Raw genomic sequence first — 6,954 nt, 5'->3', positions numbered from 1 at the left:
CACCGCTCCCTAGGTGGACCATTAGCTCCCTTTGTTGAAGAGGTAGAACATATTTGTCGGAAAAACACCCGAAGTCAAGTTAGGAGCTACCATGGCCAATCAGGGTGAACCATTACAGTTACCTGGAGCAGGTGACCGTAGAGCCCTGAGGGATTATTCTATCCCATCCCACTTCACATCACCTTCTTGCATTATATTGCCACCCACTACTGTCGCCAGTTATGAGTTGAAACCAGGTGTGATCCAACTCCTCCCTACATTCTATGGGTTGGAGAAGGTGGACCCATATTACCACATCAAGGAATTCTTAGATATTTGTACAACTTTTAAATTCCAGAATTTCTAAGACTTTATCCGGTTAAGACTTTTTCCATTTTCACTTAAGGATAAGGCCAAGTCTTGGCTTAATTCCTTTGAGGTGGGCAGCATTACTTCATGGGACACATTAGTCACGAAATTTTTATCCAAGTACTTTCCCATTCAGAGAACTACAGCCCTCAGGAGAGAAATCTCCAACTTTATGCAGTAGGAGGGTGAACACTTTTATGAGGCTTGGGAGAAATGGAAGGATTTGATCTGTAGGTGTCCGCATCATGGGTTTGAGAAATGGCATTTAGTGCAATACTTTTATCAAGGTCTTACACCTCAGGTTAGATCCATGGTAGATGCAACGAGTGGTGGGAGTTTGATGGGTAAGAGTGCTAGTGAGGCGTGGGACTTCTTTGAAACGTTGAGTGATCAATCTCAGCAATGGGGTTCATCATTTAATGTTGATAGGAGATCCCACAAAGCCAAAAGAGGGGGTCTTTATGAGGTTAGTGAAACACCCATGCTCATGGCCAAGATTGAAGGGTTGACTAGAAAAATTGATGCCCTTATGGTGTCCAAGAGTTCACCTTCTCCTAACCCATCTACTGTCTGTGCCATATGCTCTGGTTCATCTCATCCCACACAAATGTGTCCATCTAGTTCATCCTACCCAGAGCTCATTGAGGACTTGAATGCAGTCCAGAATTTTCATAGACCGAACCGGAACGATCCTTTTTCAGAAACATATAATCCGGGTTGGGCTAGGCACCCAAATTTCTCATGGTCCAAGGGTCCACAGGTTGGGGGTCCTCCAGGGTTTACTCAACCCCAAGCTCCGCACCCACACTTCACTCAACAACCATTGATTCCACAAAAACCTTCACTTGAGGATACACTTCAATTATTCATGCAGAATACACAGTCCTCCATTGCTAAACTCGAAATGCAAGTGAGTCAGTTGGCCAGCCACATGAGTGAACAAGCACAAAATAGACTCCCGAGTCAAACCATTCCTAACCCCAAAAGCACACATGAGGGTGAGTTGAGTTCCAAACCCCACCATGAGCAAGCCAAAGCCATAACCACCCTTAGGAGTGGTCGTGAGTTGAACAATGGGGTAGGGACCACTAAGTCTAAGGAGTCAAAGGATGACAATGGGGACACATCATTGAGTGAAGAACCTCCAAGTTCTCCACCAACAGCCAAGCAGATCCCTAACCAAGTCCCATTAGCTCCTTATCCGCAGAGGTTATCGGGCCCACCTAGGAAAGGAGATAGCATGCATGAAACAATGGAATTGTTTAGTAAGGTCCACATTAACATTCCACTTCTTGATGCTATTAGGCAAGTGCCTGCCTATGCCCGATTTTTGAAAGACCTTTGTACACAGAAGAGAAAACAACATGTTAACAAAAAGGTCTTTCTTACTGAGAATGTAAGCTCAATTCTGAAGCATAACACTCCTCCTAAAGTTAAAGATCCTGGATGTCCCACAATTTCTTGTGTCATTGGTGAACATACCATCCAGAGAGCTCTTCTTGACTTAGGGGCAAGTGTGAATTTGCTTCCTTTCTTTGTGTACCAGCAATTAGGTTTGGGGGAATTGAAGCCTACTCCCATCACACTTCAACTAGCTGACCGTTCTATCAAGATACCATGAGGACTAGTTGAAGATGTTTTGATAAAAGTGGACAAATTTCTGTTCCCGGTTGATTTCATTGTTCTTGATACAGAACCAGTAGTCAATGTGACCAACCAAATTCCTGTCATCCTAGGACGTCCCTTCTTAGCCACATCTAATGCTATCATTCATTGTAAAAGTGGTGAGTTGGAGTTGTCTTTTGGAAATTTTAAGTCTCATTGAATGTATTTAATGCCAGGCACCACCCACTTGAGTCTGATGATCTAAGTCCTGCATTTAATATAGAAACTGTTATGCTTGATAACGAATCCACTCTTGAATCTTTTGAGTCTTGCATAACATCTTTAGACATGGACTATTTTGATGAGGAAACATATTTCCGAGAGGTTAATTCTTTACTCAATTATGTACCTCTGTTGGAGGAAGCTTTATGGGCCTATCGAACCGCTTATAGGACTCCTATTGGGATGTCTCCATTTCGCCTAGTGTTCAGCAAAGCATGTCATCTACCTGTTGAGCTTGAGCATAGAGCTTATTGGGCCATTAAGGCTTTAAATTTTGATTTAACACAAGCGGGTGAGGAGAGAAAGTTGCAATTGAATGAGTTGGAGGAGATACGTCATGACGCTTATGAGAATGCCAAACTGTATAAGGAGCGAACAAAGCTTTACATGATAAATCTATTTTTTGCAAGTCTTTTACTGTTGGGAAAAATGTTTTACTTTATAACTCACGATTGCATTTGTTTCCAGGGAAGCTAAGATCCAGGTGGTCCGGTCCATTTGAAGTTACACAGGTGTTTCCTCATGGCGCTATTGAGATCCGCAATCACGGAGATGGGTCGATCTTCAAAGTTAACGGTCAGAGGCTCAAACCGTATCTTGAGAATATCCCCACACTGGAGGAGGTGATGGTGATTTTCTTGGAGGAACCTGTCATTTTCATCTTGAATGCGTCAGAGTCTTGCTTACGACTATAAACTTAGCACATTGTGGGCAATCCCCACGTTTCTATCCCTTTGTACATTACAGTTTTATTTTTATTTTATTTATTTTTGGTTTATTCATACTCTCTTCCGACTGAGAGCATAAATGGTTCTGGTAGTCGATGACCAGACTTTTGGTCCCTAGTTTGAGAGGTCTGTACTCAAACAACCGTTTTGGGATTGACCAGTTCGATCTTGAAGTATTGAATGAAAACCTTATGGTGAGTAACTTAAGGACTTGTGTTCAGCGCGTGATTCCTGCTGCCTTCAGTGGCCAGTCACATGGAGATTTCTTCAAAGTGTGATGTGGGATAGCGGTTTCATCTACGGATGATTACCTATGGGTACGGCTGATACGAGTAAACCTTCTTCGAGGGAGACTATGTATCATTCCTGGGGGTCTTTATTATTCTTTTTTTTTTTTTTTTTTGTAGTCGTTATAGTGTTTTAACTTTTCCCCATTGAGGACAATGTCAGGTTTAGGTTTGGGGGGGGGGGGGGGGGGGGGGGGGGGGAACGACTCTTTTATGTCTTAGCAATAATTTTCGTTCGATTTTTGTTCATGGTTTTCAAATTACTCCTCTTAGTATGTGGTTAACATTAGTAGAGTTAAAATAAGTTGCTCAAATGTGTTTCAAAAATGATCGTAAAACTGTGTAGAATATGCCTATTAGAAATCTGATATCATTTGTTGTGATCCATGAGAATTCAATGGGATAACTTATTATTGCATTAGACTTAGAACTTAGTTGCAAAAGAGAACATGTAAATCTAGTGTTGATCTATGTTAGTCTGAATAGTCTTGTATGCCTGTTTGAACTCATTCCTTTTTATACCTCAATGAAATTCCTTGTTGTAATGTATGAATGCAAATGGAAATGCTCTTGATTGCAAAAGACAGATAACTTCAGAAACAGCCTGGCCAAACCCAGGGACATGCACCGGAACAGTCGGTTACTTAAAAATAAGTGCATGTGCAGTGAAGACGAATACAAAATGGTGGTAATACCAAAAGTATTCAGTGAAACAAAAATTACTCTGGTAATAGCAAAAGTGCGCTGGTAATAGCGTAAAATGGTTTTAAATCTGGAAGCAATGATGTTTCTTTAACTTTAATGATGAATTGTAATTTGAAAGAAGTTGCAAGTCAAGATTGAAATTAGTATATTTCTTTTGTGAGATTGTAAGACAACAGACTTACTTTACTATTTTCTCTTAATTGTGATGTGACCAGGATTTTATTGTTATCTGCTGCCTCTTTGTTCTGTTGAAGTAATAGCTTGTGGGTCACATTGGTTCAGGTGAAGTAACAATGAGTGCTTTTGGATTGATAATAGGCTATATTTTACACAAGTTTTAATATTTCGCAAGATCTCATATGAATTTCATATATTTTACGATACTAAGTGTTAGTCATATGCTAATGAGGAGTAAATTTTCTTCAGTTTTTCTTTTTAAATTATTGATTTAGATGAATTTTGTGGGTAAATTCCATGCAAACCCTCACGAGACATAACTCATCAACTATTGTAGAGTAAGGGTTTAACGGCTTGTTGCATGCGCTAAATGCAATCGTGCTCCCTACGAAAGTGGCATTTTGTTTTCCTAGGCTTAATTTTGGTTCGATTGTTGTTTTGCTAGGGACTAGCAAAGATTTAGGTTTGGGGGTGTGATAGGTGCCATATTCTGACATGAGAACTAGGTTAATTATAATAGAATAACCTTTATAATTGTGTTATAGGTGGTTACTTATCGGTTTTCAAATGAAATGAGCATTTATTGAATTTGGCATTAATCACTGTCGATATTGCATATTTCTCTCTCCTGAATTATATTTCATTATTTTTTAGTTTTATTTCTTCCTGAAATGCTTTTTATAGATTCAATTATGGAATTTCAGGAGAATTTGGGTGGAGAAGAAGATATTTACCAAAATACCCTTAGTGAAATGGAGGTAATTTCTAGGGCAAATCGTTTTAAAATAAGAAAAAACATATTTAAAGGAAAAATAGGCATCGAACGAAGGGGGTGGAAGGCAGCATGAAGAGAAACAGAAACAGAGACCAAAACAGAGGTTTTTTGACCGAAAAAAGGGGAGGACCCAAGAGGAGTTCCCCACCGTCGTTCGCCGGGCCAATACCTTCCGCCACGCCACCGTCGTCCACCGCCGTCCACTGCCGTCCAGCAACCGAGAACAAACCCGAGGAGAGCTCGCGAGAGTCTCCGTCGAGGTGAGTTCGACAATCATCGCTCACCAAACCGAGAAGTGATATGAGAGGACTTCTCCGGTGCAACTTCCGCTTTCCGACCATCCTCCGACGTCGGTTACGTATTTTCGACCATTCCCGGAGCTATTCCGACTCCAACCGAGACTCGAGAGAGCCGGTTAGAGAACGTCAGCTCTGTTTCATTCTTCGCCGGACGTTCCCTTCATCCATCGGCTTCCAACCTTCGTCGCCGGCATCGTCTCTACCTCCGGCCACTCACTCTTGCCAACCCGAAGCCATTGATTTCGGGAAATTGCAGCACCCATGAGAACGAGTTGCAGCCCGAGTGAGAGGAGGAAGAAGGGGAGTAATTCATCATTATTGAATTTAGTTTTTATATGATTTGAACTTAGGTTTTGAACGTTAATTGAATCTGATTTGATAATTAATATTTATTTAAGATTTGTTTTCTGGATATTTGACTAAATTAGCTAATTAGGGTAGGATTATAATTGAGGTTGGATTTTGGTATTTTAATCCGATTTCTGTCTTTCACTCTATGCGCCCGAGAGGGGATAGACGCAAGGATTGAGAAATCGGATTCGTGATTACGTGGCGCTCGAGAGAGGCATGAATCACGATAAAATCCAGAGTTGATAATTTTAGCATCATCACAATAGGAAATTGATTCTCTGCATTCTATTGTAATTTGCTCTTTGTCATTAACTCTAGGCGCCCGAGAAGGGCTAGACGCAAGGATTGAGAATCCGGATTCGTGGTTACGTGGCGCTCGAGAGAGGCACGAATCACGGTAAAATCCAGAGTTGACATTTCCTGTTGTGCAAGTAGTTAATTAGATTATTGCTTGATAATTTAGGATATAATTAGTGTTTAGTTCAGATTAATTCATCATTTTTGGTTAGGCTAGTTGACTGAAGAATACACAGAATTCAATCCTCCCTGTGGATATGACCCTCGCTTACTGCTAGATTACATGAACAATTCGTACGCTTGCGAGGTATTAAAGCCGATGTAACTAAAATTATACATAAATTTGCATGTTTGAAACATGTTAAAGATACAAATGACCCGTGGATCCAAACCTTTTAAAGAGAATAAAAAATGCTCATTAAATTCTCAAGTGAACGTGCGGTGGGAAATTTACCTGAGTCACACAAGCCATTATTTTGTCCATTTAGGAAAAGCTGACCTGACGATCATAGATGATTTATCATGCGTAATGGGATATATAATTTGTAAGGAATGACTTATGGATTGGGAGTCAACACTCAGTTAAAAATCCCTTGCCTACCCCTTTTCCCGACAATTACAAAACCTAATATATAAAAACTAAAAAGAGTTTACAATCCCTAAAAATTACAAACACTTTTTGGAATTATCTCTATCTACATTTGTGCACTGTGCATTTCCAGTTTAGATGTATAATTTTTTGAAAATCAAAAGTTGAGTATTCAATTTCCATTCATCTCGTCAACTAAAAAGAGATAAAAGGCAAATACATCACAAAAAAATCAAAATTTTAGACTTTATGTATGGAAAAAAATTTAAAGCAATAAGAAATGTAAGTAAAGAAAATTTATTCACACACCACAAATGAACACAATAGTTTTGTTATCCAATTTTGGAAATTCCACAAGTTGTACCCCTATATCTTCAAGTTTTATAAAAATGATATTTTTCTACACAAGTTTTAAAAAAGGGGATATGCATGCTTGAAACATGTTAAAGATGCAAATTTCCTATGGATCCGAACCTTTTAAAGAGAATAACAAATGGTCATTAAATTCTCA

General features: G+C 39.6%; 1 non-coding gene across 1 annotated transcript; it reads right to left on the bottom strand.

Moving 5' to 3' along the window:
- Positions 1-493: 493 nt before the first annotated feature.
- Positions 494-600, bottom strand: LOC137935604 (small nucleolar RNA R71). Its single transcript, XR_011109304.1, has one exon. It is a non-coding gene; the product is annotated as a small nucleolar RNA R71 (small nucleolar RNA).
- Positions 601-6,954: the final 6,354 nt, after the last annotated feature.

Source organism: Aristolochia californica, unplaced genomic scaffold (genome assembly GCF_029961685.1).
Source record: "Aristolochia californica isolate CCGP_79_NKW_82.1479 unplaced genomic scaffold, dmAriCali1.0.hap1 SCAF_6, whole genome shotgun sequence".
NCBI lineage: Eukaryota > Viridiplantae > Streptophyta > Magnoliopsida > Piperales > Aristolochiaceae > Aristolochia > Aristolochia californica.
Note: the sequence above shows the minus strand (reverse complement) of the source record. Positions and strands in the feature narration are given on the sequence as shown.